Here is a 15231-nt window from a genome sequence, read left to right as displayed (position 1 = left end):
AATGTTTCTTTTTACTACCGATTCACACAGTAGCTTGTTTCAGTCCAGTGTTCTAGAACACCGTCTGAAATTCTGGCATATCGATTGAGTAAGAAGGGGGGGAAGGTGTTCTCAATAAAGGGGAAGTAGAAACACGTAGATAGGCAAGGATATTCCGATTACATTTTGTTTCATCAAATGAAAGCTTTATCGCGAGTCTGCATTCCTTTTTCAATACATAGTGGATAGGCGCTCAGGGTAAACCAAATGTATAGCTGGTGACGTGTGCGATTACAATAGTCTATGCAAGTAAATGTAGCATAAATAAAGGGATGTGACCAGTGGCATTGACCATTCTTCATTTAAGTTCATCGTAAGGCTATCAAAACCAGACTCTGTGTGACTTAAATCTGTATCCTGCACTGCCTATATGCCTGCCAATTTGTAACTAAGAGCCTCTGGCACCCGTTTGTAATCTTAAATATGTGTATCCTCTATAACTAAGAGCCTCTGGCACCCGTATGTAATCTTAAATCTGTGTATCCTCTGTAACAGCGCATCGATGCCTCTTGGGCTGCAAGTGCGCTTAACAAATGCGAATAAATAAAATAAATAAGTGGGAATGTCATAGGTGCATAATTTGTTTTTAATTAAATTGCTTCTATCATTTCTATGAATAAAAAGACCTATGCAGACCTGTGTTTGTCTCGAAAGGGAAGGAAGCTGTATGAAATCAACATTTTTAAATTGGGCGTCTTAGGTTCATAAAGATAACTTTATTAAATAAATGAAAATTGTGTGTGCCTGATTTTGGGGTGAGTGCAAAATTCCCAGACTAAATGCCGCCAGAATAAAACATTCAACACCATGCACCAAACTGCACAACCCTCTTGCAAGTCATTTACACCGGAAAACCCTTCACCACAAACCTCGATTCCTCATTCGGACAATATCCCTGACCTTCATCTTAGCACCCCACTTCCACCAGCCAACTCTGCATCGCGCAACTTGTGTTTTCTTACCCTCCCTGCCATCTCCTTCATATCAACGCACGACTCTTGTCCATGTGGGACAAATATTGGCAACAGCCTTTTATAAACTCAAAATGTGCCCATTCCGTCAAAATATTAGATATGAGACTATGCACTGTGCTTGCTTTAGACACAACTTGGTTCCATTCTAAATTGTTCACTGAAGCAAGCTAAATAGCATCCTTACCAAATCTCTTACTGGTTCACCAACCCGTTAGAGCTCAGATAACACAGAATAGTCCTATGATGCTCAACAGCCAAACTGCACAGAAATTAATCATTTGACCCTAAACAAATTGCATGGCGTTGTACGTCAGTTAATCTTCCCTGTTGAATACTTTGATTAAAAAAACTGCAGGGACTTTGCTGGCACCAATTCCAAAGCTGCTACCTTAAACCAACTAGAAGTGTACTGTAGTCCACCACGACCAGCCAAAATCACAGTTGTGTACTGAAAACATCAAAATGACCCATGCTGTCCATCGCTCGTCTGCTTCACAAGCTTTCGGGTACAACTGCCAGATTTACCAGTTGAAGGAGCAGAAAAACAAGCATCCTTTTACATAGTAAAAAAACAAAAAAAAGCATGGGTGTGCACACTCGTGCAGATGGCTTTTCCTCACACCATGGCCACAAGATGCCAAGTTGTCAGGTGTGTTTATCATACTTTGTCTCCTTCCCAGGACACTGATACAATTGACATGGGTGTGAAGTAGGCTGGGGTTCCACTGTTATTTCCCCATCTTGCTATTTCCCTTTCACGGGTGGCATTCAATGATAAATGTAGCAAAAGATAATCTATAGTATGACGAATCGTGGGATTCAGTCACTTCTCCTTCCTGTGAGGCTAGGGAGGTGAGCCTGCTACACAATATTCCCAAGCGTTGCAGTAAGCAGGACCTCACAGGGAGAGACTCCCCTCTTGGGAATAAGGACTCCCTGTCCGATGAGGAACTCCCTTTGCATTGTCCTCAAACACCCAATCCAACACAATCAGCTGACAGACAACCAGACTCCTCTGACATGTGTTATTGTAATGACAGAGGAAAAGTAACTGCCTGGTACTGTGAAGAGTAAGGACATAGGAGTGATAAAGAATGCCTGTCAATCATTGAGACGAAGAAACAAAGGAGTAATGAAGAGTATACACAAAGGAAGGACTATCCGGAAAAGGTGGGGAAGACCCAGCATTGCGTAATAAAAGTGGGAGGAACAAGAGAATGTCAGAATGAGACCTGGGAGTTACAAACCGGCCAGAGACGTGAAACTGGTGACTCAGGGAGAACGCTGCTTTACTTGGCTTCAGGCAGCGCAAGAGAAGAAGTTCCTGCAGTGCAGAAAGTGGGAAACCAACTGGAGGAAGTGGGTTCCACGTTTGTTAGTCCCAGGAGGGACATCCACGAAGGGGTGAGAAGCCCCAAAACAAAAGTGCTTAACGAAAGCACACCAAAGGCAGACCTGCGAAGGTCTGTCTACCGACAGAGGAAACTGAAGCGAAGGAAAAGGAACTGCGCGGTGGCGTTAGAGGACTGAGAACCCCATATCCTCGACTCGCCAATACCACAAACAGACAGAGGTGTGCCTAATGAAGTTGAGAGTACAGACCGAAGAGAGCGAGATGCTGACCCGGTGACACAGCCCTAGTACAACCAAGGTAACGGGGACACAGGGTATGTGCGACGTGCGCACACTACTCATCCCAGTGAGTGGCAAAATCATAAGAAGAGTGAGAATCATTCAGGGACTCATACTCGTGCCAATGAGTAGCAAAATCTCAAGAAGAGTAAGAATCCTTCAGGGACTCATCATACCCATCCCAGTGAATGGCCAGATCCTAAGAAGAACAAGAGTCAAACATGGATTCAGCTTACTAATTTCAGTGAGGAGATAAATAGCCAAAGGAGAGAGTTGTTCTGAGATTATACTTGTTCATCCTAAAGATGAAATAAGGGTTGTGACCCACAACACATATAGAGAGACTCAGTCAAGAATCAGAGCAAGCAGAGAGAGGAATTTGAAGGGTCAAGGGAACCAATATGAAAGGGCCTGGAAAAGACCCTTGAAAAAACTGAAAGACTTATTACGAGAGATAGCAAAAGACTATCTGAAGATCCCACATTGAAGAGGACTTTGCTGAAAAGCAATCCAGGAGAAGGGAGTAATTCTCCTAGTCTTTTGTTGTGTAATATCAGCGATATGGTCAGCCTAGGTTCGTTTTGGACAGAGGACAGACATTTGATTGTGAACTTCACCATTGACGATGAGCACCCTAGTTAAGTTGGGTTAGGTAGGGAAACCCTTAGGATATGGAAAGATAGGCCTTTTCTTTATTATTTTCCAATAAATCTGTTGAAAACGGCACCTATTAGTAGGTCTCCTACTTCTGACCTATAACAATAGGCTGATTCAACAATAAATGGAAAAGTACATAATTGACAATTTCTTGCAACTAGTTCATGCAGTTTTGGGATGCTCACGCATGTCATTTAGTTTTTGTACTATGTAACAGCTGCATTTAATGCTTTCTTGGAAAAGAACTGCTGCGATAAACATGCCCTGTGAGGACTAGTTATACAAGGAAAATGAAATAATTAAGTCATTCTGTGATGCCAAGAACTTCTCTTCAGGAGGTTTTAGTGAAAGCTGGAGCTTATCCACTGTCCATCTGCTTTCTTTCTTCCATCTTCACTTTTTGTGGAGATGTGTGGGAGAATGATGGGAGGTATCCCCAAGCCCGAAGTTGGTGCATTACGCACACTGAATTGAAGATTATGGGCTGGTGCGCCAGAAGGCAAGGTAGACATGCAGGAAACAGTTACACGGTCTGTTGCTTCAGTTTGGGTGCAGAAGAAAACACGCTGAAGCTTTTTGAAAGCGCTTCACTTACAAGAATGGGTACAGCTGAAGACCAAGCTAGATGACGCTAGCATAATCTATCTGAGAAATAACGGTGACGTGGCCGGGACATTGAGTGCATATTTTCAGAGCAGGAAAGTCCTTCTCTACAATCTCAGGAAGAAAAACCTCAATTTAGTGTCAGCTGTGAATGGAAGGGCCAAAATGAAGTCTGTCAATCACTGTTCAAATGTCCTAACCAATATCACTGGAGGAAGATAGGCGGTCCGAGTGGATAGCCATTTCTCTTCTGGTCAGACTATGGGTGACACCTATCACTGTGAACAGTTTTCACTGCATGACGCTTTAATTTCTAGTTCATCATCCGCTGATCAGTAGCTGTAAAACAGATAGTGAAAAAGTCATCTTAAGCCACCAATGCTAGAAGTAACTCGACCATACACTGACGATCATAAGCGTAATTACAAAAATGCATTCTAAAAGAATCCGGGTCCACACCAGGATCTTGGAAAGGGCTACGGTCTGAATGGAGAGGTCCCAGTGTGTGTCTGCTTGTCTGCACTGGTGCCTCCTGTCTTCGTTCGCTGGGGTGGTGCTGATGGTCTCGGTACCCACCCAATTCCCACAAGGCCGATTGATGCCGATCAAAGGAAACTGGTTAAGGGCTCGCTGGAACTATCAAGCAGTGACGTGACAGGTCCAGGGTTGAACATCACTTCTCACTGAGGTGAAGTATAGCTAGATAATGTAACAGGATCCATGATCCCTGTGGGCAAAAGACGAATTTTAGCAAGTATAAATGATCCTCAAGAGAGCACAGGACAGTGCCTGCCTACCTTTGCGTTTCTGCTAACTCTTTCCGTTGGCAGCCCGCATAAGACTTCAACATTACAAGGTCTGAGCCAGCAATGTGGTCTTCAGATGGGGCGAATTTTTATGCAAAGAAAATCAGGCTTACTCCATGTTTCCACTGCTGAACAATGTGTGAACACTTCTTTATTTTGTTTTATATTCCATCACATTCATCATACACTTTACATTAAGGTATTGCTTGGAATAACAGACAGCAAATGTACAATATGCATGCTCCTCTCGAATAAATCATATTTGAAACTAAATTATAAGAGAAGAAAGAACACATTCACATTTGAAACTGCACTTTAAATGCTCCTGGAAATGCAGCTGGCACAAAGGATAGTTATTTTCACTTCACAAGTAGGGGACAGAGAAGGTATTAGGTTGCACAATTAGTGTGTTTTAATATAGAATAGATTAGGTGACGGGAAAGCGTGTACACAGGATAGGGACTCACTAGACAAGTAGGGCAAAACAACTGTAGGCAGATAAGGTTGCCGATACCCATAGGGAGAAATATAATGTGACATGCATGCACCAGGAAATCGGTAAATAACAAGCAAATGTGTCCTGCAGTGGAAAATTGCCATTTTAAAACTGCACCAAACACAGCAGAGACATAAACACTGCAGCTTTAAGATAGGACCCAGTTAAGCACGCTATTTGAACAAATACAATTAATTCAGGAAAATGCTGTGGCCAGCTAGATGGTCGCTGCCTCAAAGTAATGTCAAACCCAAGGCTCCGTAGGGAGGGTTACATAACGGACAAGATACCATTGTGTGCTTCGAACTGTCAAGATAAATCAAGTTACGATAACACGGCAGACTATTTGAAGTCTATGGGACGAACTGAACATCCCAGGAAATGTCATAAGTAGTTGGCAGATAAATGTCTCAACAATCTGCTAGCCGTGACAGAGAAACGCAGATGCAGCCAATTACTGCACACATGGTGAAAGCAGAATGATTCATAATACAGTATTCATAAAGGTGTCAAGAACAGAATGGCGCTGGTACTGTTGCGAGGATAAAATAAAGAGGACCGGAATTATTAGAAGTGGTCATTTAGACTCAGCGACATCATGGCGGAGAGAACATAGGCTGTTTTATTTCATTAAGAACAAAGGTGATAAGCTTGTCCTCCCTTCCCATCTACATAAAGCATGTCATCATGCCCCCAGTTCACGGAGAGTCTGACCGCATGTTAACCGATAAGCACGTGTCCTTTTTCACCACAGAAGTAATTTAGAGCCTACCAATAATATTCAAGCATGATGATGTACACATTTTTATGGCATGGTTTAGGGTTGGGATCTTAGATAAAGAAGCTATCCAATCAGTATTGTTGGACATATAGGATTACATATGTAGCTTACTAAAGGGCACCAATGACCAGGAGCTATAGGTTTTCATAACTGTGACATCAAAAGGTCTATAAAAACGAAAAACTGTAGTTTCCTGGGGAGAAAAATCTTGAGTAAGAGCTTGGCTGTTATCTTGGTTTTCCCCCAGTGTTACATTGCAATTAAAGCTGGGTTACCTTGCATTTGGAATCCCACAATCCACTCTGTGTTGTATATTTATTGGCAAATACCAGTTTTGACCTGTTTCAGTTTCAATATTATTTGGTACAGACCCGATCAATACAGTTAGAACCAGTTGCAACCTGTATTCGTATATGGAACTCAATTGCAAAATGTAAGTAACTATGGTCTTGGCCCCTCTTGCCACAGGTTTGAGGGGCCGAAGTGGCTTAAATCCATTAAACCCAGAATATTCCCCTGCCTGGTGAGCCAATGAGCAGACGTACTCAGTTCACCGACCTACATACTTCAACCATTTTCTGTTCAGATCAGAGGGGACCTTAAAGTGAACCAGAGTAGTGCCCTGTAAAAAAGCAACCATTTTGCTGCTCATTTTACCAGCAATGCTAGTCAAAATAACTGGAGCATTCACTTTGGCCAAAAACCTCAGTCAAGTGATATATATACCCTAATATTTAGCATTTATTTTACCCCTTTCAGCTAGGTCACAGCCAAAACTAACTTTAAAATGAAAGAAGTTGCCTACTTTGGCATAACGGTGTCAAAACTTCGAATGACGAGTGACGATGTTCCATATACGCAGCTGGAGGATTGGGCCGAGTTGACTTAGGGGGCTGGGGTTGACCATCAGCTCTGTAATCTGGGGAGGAGCTATACGGCGGATTCCCCAATCCAGTCCATTGCTAGCTTTGTATTCATCACCCCAACCAACCTAGGCAGCATAACAAATTACAATTTGAACAATATGAGTAGATTATACAGTTCGCGTATCCACCATAAGGGGCATCCATTGGTTGTCTAAAAGGGAGACCTGGTCAGCAATGAGGCAACAGTCAGCAAGGGAAGGCTCATCCCAGGATCTGGCACCGTGCGTGTGTCAGCTTGCGTGTACTTGGAGAGGTCTGAATAAGCATGGGAGAGCAAGAGGCTCTGAGTCAAAGACACCACTCAGACATCCAGAGCATAGAAAGGAATTTAAAGATGATGGCCTCATGTTTGATTATGTCAGCTAGCAGTGTCACAGGGAGGACCACTAGTCAAGTGTTCTCCCTTGTTGATTTTGTAGTTCAATTAGGTAGCAGCCAATCAGGTACCATGCCCACAACCCAATCACAGCTGAACACACTTGCCCAATTGAGAAAATAAGACCAGAGCCTGTCCAGCTATGGAAGGATAGTGACGCTCAGATACCGTAGGGGCCAGGAGCAGAGAGAGCAGGGTGTAGGGACGAGAGCAGAGGAGTAAAGGCAGGAGTAAGAAGAGGAAGTGAAGAGAAGAATTAGTGGGAGAGAGGGCCAAAGTGAGAGAAGAACAAGTTACTTTCTTACCTGGTAACGTTCTTTCGATGGGATGGTCCGACGACGTATTCCGTAAGTAGGGCGCACGACGCCCGTAGCCTCAGTTGTAGTTTTTTTCCCCCAGAACATGTGGCATTAGTCTGCTGCCAGTCAGACACAAAGCCTTGCGGAACTTAAGCTGCAATCGCAAAAGAAATTCTGCAGCGGGGAAGGTAGGGAGGGAGCGATATGGAATACGTCGTCGGACCATCCCATCGAAAGAACGTTACCAGGTAAGAAAGTAACTTGTTCTTCGAGAGGATTGGGTCCTCCGACGTATTCCATATCTATGACAGACTCCCAAAGCAGTACCAGAGCAAGGAGGAGGGAAAGAATTTAGAATCAAAATTTAGAATTGCCAATCAAATAGCAGAGCAAAGGACCGCCTTGCCAAAGGCCAGATGCTGTCCTCGGATGGAATCGAGGGAATAGTGAAATACAAATGTATGTACTGAAGCCCAGGTGGCTGCATCACAGATGTTGCGAATAGGAACACCCCTCTGCAGGGCAGTAGATGCAGCCATACCTCTGGTAGAATGGGCCCGCAAGCCAGCCGGTGGGTCCTTACCCGCCAAGCGTTAACACTCCGAGATGGCCAAAATAATCCAACGAGACAAAATCTGTTTCGTCACAGCTTGTCCCAAACGCTTACCAGCGTAACCAATAAAGAGTTGATCGTCCACTCTGACCCGGGACATGCGCGAAACATAAAAGCTTAAAGCTCTCCTAGGATCAAGCTTATGGAGCCTCTCCTCTTCCTTACCAGGATGCGGAGGAGGATAGAATGCCGGAAGAACAACCTTCTGGGCCAAATGAAATTCCGTCACTACCTTCGGAAGAAAAGAAGGACAAACTCTAAGGACAACCCTGTCCTTATGGAAAACAGTGAAGGGTGGCTTAACTGAAAGTGCCTGTAACTCACTCACTCTACGAGCGGAAGTAACCGCAACTAAAAACACAGTTTTCAGATTCAACAGCCTCAAGGGGCAAGAACGTAAAGGCTCAAACGGAGCACCCATAAGAAACTTAAGAACAAGGTTTAAATCCCAACCGGGCACCAGGAAAGGCGACGGAGGGAACACATTAGTGAGCCCTTTCAGGAACTGTGAAATTAAAGGGATTTTAAAGTAGGAACACTCTTCAGACGAGCGCTTAAAGATGGACAGCGCCGCCAGGTAACCTTTAATGGTACCCACTTGCAAGCCCCTGTGGGCCAAAGAAAGTAAAAAGGACAGAACCATGGGGATGTCACATGCAAAAGGATCCACATTCTGAACTCTGCACCAGTCGCAGAACTTACGCCAACGGCAACGGTACACAGACTTTGTTGCTGGCCGTCGGGACGAGAGCAACACCTCCATCACGTCTTCAGGGAGGTCCCAATCCTTATACCTCAACCTTTCAGAAGCCAAGCATGAAGGTTGAGGGATCTGACCTCTGGATGGAGAACATGACCCCCCTCCCGTGAGAGCAGATCATCTCCGTAGGGAAGACGACGTGGAGGGCAGATGGACAAGTCGAGAAGGTCCGGGTACCACGTTCTCCAGGCCCATGCCGGAGCAATGAGGATCATCCGGGAACCGAACCTCTAACCTCCACAGCACTTGCGGGATGACGGGGACTGGAGGAAACGCGTACAGCAGTGGGAAGGACCACTCCACCACAAACGCGTCCCCTAAGGCTCCTCTTGGAGGAAATTCCCGCGAGCAGAAACTTTCGCACTTCCGGTTGACACTGGAGGTGTAGAGATCCACTAGAGGGGTCCCCCAAAGGGCGAAGATCTCCAGGAGAATCTCCTGAGCCAACTCCCACTCGTGAGAGATCGTGCTCTGCCTGCTCAGAGCGTCCGCCGTCATGTTTTCGTCTCCGGCCAGATGAACTGCCGAGATCGAAACTTCCTGCTGGATGGCCCAGAACTCGAGCTGCATCGCCTCCCTGCACAGAGGAAGTGACCCTGCCCCCCCCTTTTTGTTGAGGTAGTGCATGGTCACTGTGTTGTCCGTCAGGATCAGGACATTCTTTCCTCGCACAGTCGGCAGAAAAGCCTTCAGGGTTAGCCTGACGGCCCTCAGCTCCAACAGATTGATATGGAGTCTGGACTCCGACGGAGACCAACGACCGCTGACTGTCAGCTCGTTGGCATGAGCTCCCCATCCCGTGAGGGATGCATCCGTCACGATCGTCACCTCCGGCCAGGGAAGCCAAAATGGAGCCCCCTTCATCAAGTTGCCTTCGACGGCCCACCACAGAAGGTCCTGGGCGACCGAGGTCGGCACCTGAACAGGGTCCGACATCCTGCCGGAGGACTGCGACCATTGCATCTTGAGTGCCCACTGCAAAGATCTCATCCGCAGGCGAGCCTCTGGCACCAGAAGAATGCAGGATGCCATGAGGCCGAGCAACCTCAAGAACTCGAACGCTGGGAGCGTCTGGGCATGCTGAAACTTGTCCACCATCTGCTGAATGTGAAGAGCCCTCACCTGGGGAGGAAAACACTGTCCCAGGGAAGTGTCGAGCACTGCTCCGATATACTGGAGCCGCTGTGTTGGCGTCAAATGGGACTTCTTTAAATTGAGGGAGAAGCCCAGCCTGTGAAGGGAGTGGCAGGTGACGGACAGATGATCGAGGACTTGCTCGGGAGAGCTCCCCCTGATCAACCAATCGTCCAGGTAGGGGTAGACCTGAATACCCCCTTGCCTGAGATGCGCTGCCACCACCACCATGAGCTTGGTGAAAACCCTCGGGCGGAGGTCAATCCGAACGGCAGGACCCGAAACTGAAAGTGCAAGTCGCCAACCGCGAACCTCAGGTGCTTCTTGTGCTTGGGATGGATCGGCACATGGAAGTAAGCATCCTTGAGGTCGAGAGACACCAACCAGTCCTGAAGCTGAAGGGCCTGGAGGACTTGAGAGAGAGTAACCATCTTGAACTTGTCCTTCCTGAGGAGTTTGTTAAAACCGCGCAAGTCCATGATGGGTCTCAATCCCCCGTCTTTCTTTGAAATCAAAAAATAAGGGGAATACCATCCCTTGTTCCTCTCCACTACAGGCACCAGTTCTATGGCGCCTTTCTCCAGCAGGGCTTGAATTTCCTGCGCAAGGAGCGGATCCGGACTCTGCAAAGAGAGGTTCCCCGGTGGATTGTCGAGAGGCCTCTGCCGAAAGGGAAGACAGTAGCCGTGGGTCATGATCTCCAGAACCCACACATCCGAAGTAATGGCACACCACTCTACAAGATGCTGCGCCAGCCTTCCCCCAACCGGCGAACCATGGGACATGGCCTCATGACTGAGTGGTAGCGGCTGCGGCGTTACCTGAGGGCAAAGAGGCAACTGCCCGAGCGGCCTTGGCACCACGGGTACCCTGTCGTCCACCTCTGGTACCCCTGCGTTGGCCTCTTTGACTGGCAGCTCCTCTCGCTTTATTGAAGGACGAGTAATAGCGAAAGGAACCACCCCTCCATTGCTGTCCCCTAGGACGAAAAGGCAGAGGTTGGCGAACTGCAGCGCCCAACGACTTCGCTGCAGCTTTGGAGGTCTGCAACCTCTCAAGGCTCTCGTCAGCCTTGCTGCCAAAAAGGTGTTCACCGTCAAAGGGCATGTTGAGGAGCCGGGACTGCACATCAGGAGCAAGCCCCGACTTCCGCAACCACGCAAACCTGCGTATCATGGTGCTCGCCGCCATGGACCTGCTGACGCATTCAGCCATGTCCAAACCCGACTGAACGGACTCACACATGGCATCCTTACCATCCTGGACCATAGCAAGGAAACCATTCCGTTCGTCCCCTTCGGGAATATGTTCAGCCGCTAACGCAACACAGTTCCACAGTGTGTGTGTGAAACGAGACAAGGCACAAATGGAGTTGGCCGCCTGAAGCGCCATACCACCTGAAGAAAACACTTTCTTCGCCCAGCCATCAAAACGTTTGTCGTCCCCATCAGGAGGGATGGCAGGGTACGACGCCTGCTTTGCCGGGGCCGTGGCCCCCTGCACCACCAAACTCTCCGGAGTGGGGTGCCCGGTCAAGTAGCAGGGGTCGCTACTGGCTGGATGGTATTTTCGCGACAAGGACCTGCCCACCGCCGGGAAACTCTCTGGAGCAGTCCAAGCCGCCGCCACCCTTCTCTGTAGAGCCATATGAAAAGGCAGTACCGGGTCAGTTGGGGGACCAACATCAAGGATGTCCGTGAGCTCATCCTGCACAAACTCCCCTGGGGGAGCAGACCATCCCAAGTACTCAGAAACCCTAGCCATAAGGCGCCGGTTCGAGGTATCGGCATGAGAGCCAGGCTCATGCCTACAAAACTCCACCTCCGGAGAGGTGTCCAGTCCACTGGCATCATGCAGTGACTGCCTCAAATCGTCAAACTGACTATGGCCCGAGACAATATCATCTGGAACCTGACTAAGAACCAGGCCATCAGAATCCTCATCCACCTCCGAAATATATTCCAGGTGGCGAAAAGAAAGCACCCGAGAATGCCTGCTCTTAACCAGAGCCTTCCTAGGGGGTTCCCCCGTGCCACGGAGTACCTCCGACACCCCGGCCTCGAAAGGCGTCGAGGGCATTGAGTGAATCGGTGCCGGCGTCGAGAGAACATGCATCGGCGCCGAGAGGATCGGCGTCGACGTCGAGTAAATCGGCATCGACGTCAGATGCAGCGCCGCCAGCATCGACGGCGTCGACACAGTCCTCGAAGCCGGAGCTCCGAGCGTGTCCTTCGACGACCTGAGCGTCGACGACTTCCTCGGAGCCGGAGCCTCGAGAAAGCCTGTCGACGCCCTCGACGCCTCAGGCGTCGATGTCTTCCTCGAAGACATCACAGGTGCACATGGTCTCGAACGCGTCGAGGACCGGGACCTGGAACGGGTACGTCGAGAACGAGTCCCCTTGTCCGAACGGGACCTCTCCCGTGACTCGTGCCGACCACTCTTGCAAGCGGTGTCTCTCGACCTCTCACGGCCGACCCAACTCGGGGGCGCGGACGGCTTAGTACCCTGTGACTCGAGAATCGCCAGCATTTTCTTCCAGAAGGAAGCCCATTCCTCAGGCGTCGCACGGCTGGTGGGGTAAGCGGCATGCCGGGCAGAGTCCTCAGAAGAGGACTTGGAAGACAACCTCTGTCGGCGCTTCCGAGAATGCCTCGAAGAGGCCGAGGAGTGGCGAGACCGACTCCTAGAAGGAGACCCACGAGACTTCGGATGACGACGCGGAGAGTCACCTCTCGAATCATCCGTCGAAAGCCCCGCAGACTTCCACTTCCGGGGCTTGGACACCCGACCTACCGACAACTTCTTCTTACGTTCCCGTAAGGCTTTGGACGTGAGCGACTGGCAGTCGATACAGTCATCCATGTCGTGGGCCTCCCCGAGGCACCAGAGGCAGGCATCGTGCGAGTCCGTCACCGACATCTTGGACCCACACTCCCCGCACTTCTTGAAGCCCGGACGCGGGGTCGAAGACAAAGTAGAAGACATCTTCACACGAAGGATTTTCTCACAAAAACGAACAGGTTCGAAGAACCGAGAAGAACAGAACTCCAAAGAGTCGAGGTGTAACCAAGATTCACGAAGCAACACGTTCGCGGAAAAAACGGAACTGAGGCTACGGGCGTCGTGCGTCCTACTTATCACATCGGATGACGTCAGAGGAGGTCCTCGACGACGGCGCATCGACATCATCGACGCAGGACCCAGACGCCGAAAAAAGTTTCCGAAGCAGCACAGCTGTGGTGATTACCTGTCATAGATATGGAATACGTCGGAGGACCCAATCCCCTCGAAAGGAGAGTTATGGATGACAGGAGATGGAGGTGGACAGAAAAGTGGAGAATGGGCAGAAACAAAGATCCAGGAGGAGAGAGAGGAGAGCCAGTAAATGAGTTGTCAAAGGTGTGTCACAGGCCTATAGATGATCAGACAATTCAAAGATTCTAAATTACAGGTGTCTTCATGTTAAGAACATAAAGCAAGGGTTTACATTTGACTGATGTAAGCAGGGGAATTTTTAACACACACTTAATCAAACTTCCTCTGTGGACACTCCTCCACCTCCACCCCAACCCAACCCCTCTCCTTTAGACAAAGCCTTCCTGGTGAGAAACAAAATTCTATCACAGTCCCTGTAAAAGTGCCCCGCCCTTCTTACTTGGCAGAGATGGCACTAGGATGTCGCTTACCTTCTTGTAGTCTTACGCTGGGTCCCATGTCAGACTATTTAAGATTCTTTACAGGAATCACATTGGGCATATGGGTTGTTGGACTAAAGGCCCCTTTTGAGGTGGCGGAACCCCACTTCCACCAAACCCTACATGCCTGACTCCATGCCATTCCTCAGTTTGTCTCTTTTCTCACCACTCCTTTTCCTCCTCTCTGACTGTGGCTGGATCTCCTATTTCCTTCCCCCTCCTTAGTATTTTCAACATCCGTCGTTTCCTCCATTGTTCTCTTTACAACTTCCATTCCTCTTCTCTATCAGGTCCTCCACAGTGATGTTGTTTTCGCTACCTCCTCTCATCTCACTTTCTTTGTTCTTTTTACCTTCTCATTTCTTTGTCCCATCATTCACTCATCCTCCATCTCATGTTCTCCTCACCAGTGACTCCACTCAGCTTGTCGCCTCCGCCAATCTACTTGTATTCTCTCCTGCTACAACCTCCTTGCCACTCCACCATGCTGTCATGTTAATAAGGTAAATCTTCATCCAATAAGGACCTACAACATCCTTGCAGATCAATAGGGTTAACAGTGACGTCCTGCCTATGGGTGAGGGCATTTACACATGGTGGACAGAAGATCCTTAGGCTCATACATTTATTTAGGAACAGACTGGTAGGGACTGGCGGATTCACCATTTACCTATTCCCATGACTATTAATGTTCCCCTGGCCATGGTCTCTCCATTTATCTTCTACCCTGATTAATCAGACTTTGTTACAGGTAATGAGATAGACGGAGGAATGAAGTGAAGGAATGAGCTAAATGGTGGAGCGTTAAGAAGGCCAGGGAGAGTGAAGCGAGGAACAATCAGAGAAAGCTGTAAATAGGAGATACCAAGAAGATCAGAGGAGAGGAAGAATAAGATGGAAAAGAGGAGGAGGAAAAGAGTGCACAGGATAGAGTGAAAAGTCCCCAGAACCTCAACCCTAAATGAGAATCACACACTCTTGTAGAAGAACCAAGAGGCCACTGAAGGCATGGAAACATCTGCTGTCCCAAGGCTGCACCACAAACAAGTGAGTGAAAAGCTGGGTAAACCCAAAGTGCAACAATAGTTAACAGTCTCCGACACCCAAGCTGGCACCAAGGGTAGTGGTGACTGGTATTCCCAAAGTCTATGTCGAGCAACATGACATTCTAACGAGATCAACCAAGAGAGGGAAAACTCTGCCAATTGCAATAAAGTAGTGTGGGACACTCAAACCCACCAGGAATAAGTGACTGTTTACCACCTTGAAGGTCAATTCGCTCTTGGGAGATCTGGAAAGACAGAGGACTATGATAACAAGGAATACTGCTTCATTTGTACCTATAACGCGCCCCTGGGGCTCAGTGAAATCTATTCCCTTGGTTTCCTGTAGGACCGAATAAAATGAACTGATAACTGTGTGACAAAAATCAGTAGA

General features: G+C 48.0%; 1 protein-coding gene across 4 annotated transcripts in view; it reads right to left on the bottom strand.

Moving 5' to 3' along the window:
* MTUS1 (microtubule associated scaffold protein 1) overlaps nucleotides 1-15231 on the bottom strand; it is a 1716559-nt gene that overhangs the window by 381812 nt on the left and 1319516 nt on the right. The gene's annotated exons all lie outside the window — the stretch shown is intronic.

Source organism: Ambystoma mexicanum, chromosome 6q (genome assembly GCF_040938575.1).
Source record: "Ambystoma mexicanum isolate Mex_15411 chromosome 6q, UKY_AmexF1_1, whole genome shotgun sequence".
In the NCBI taxonomy this organism is placed as follows: domain Eukaryota; kingdom Metazoa; phylum Chordata; class Amphibia; order Caudata; family Ambystomatidae; genus Ambystoma; species Ambystoma mexicanum.
This window is presented reverse-complemented; position numbering and strand designations above follow the sequence as displayed.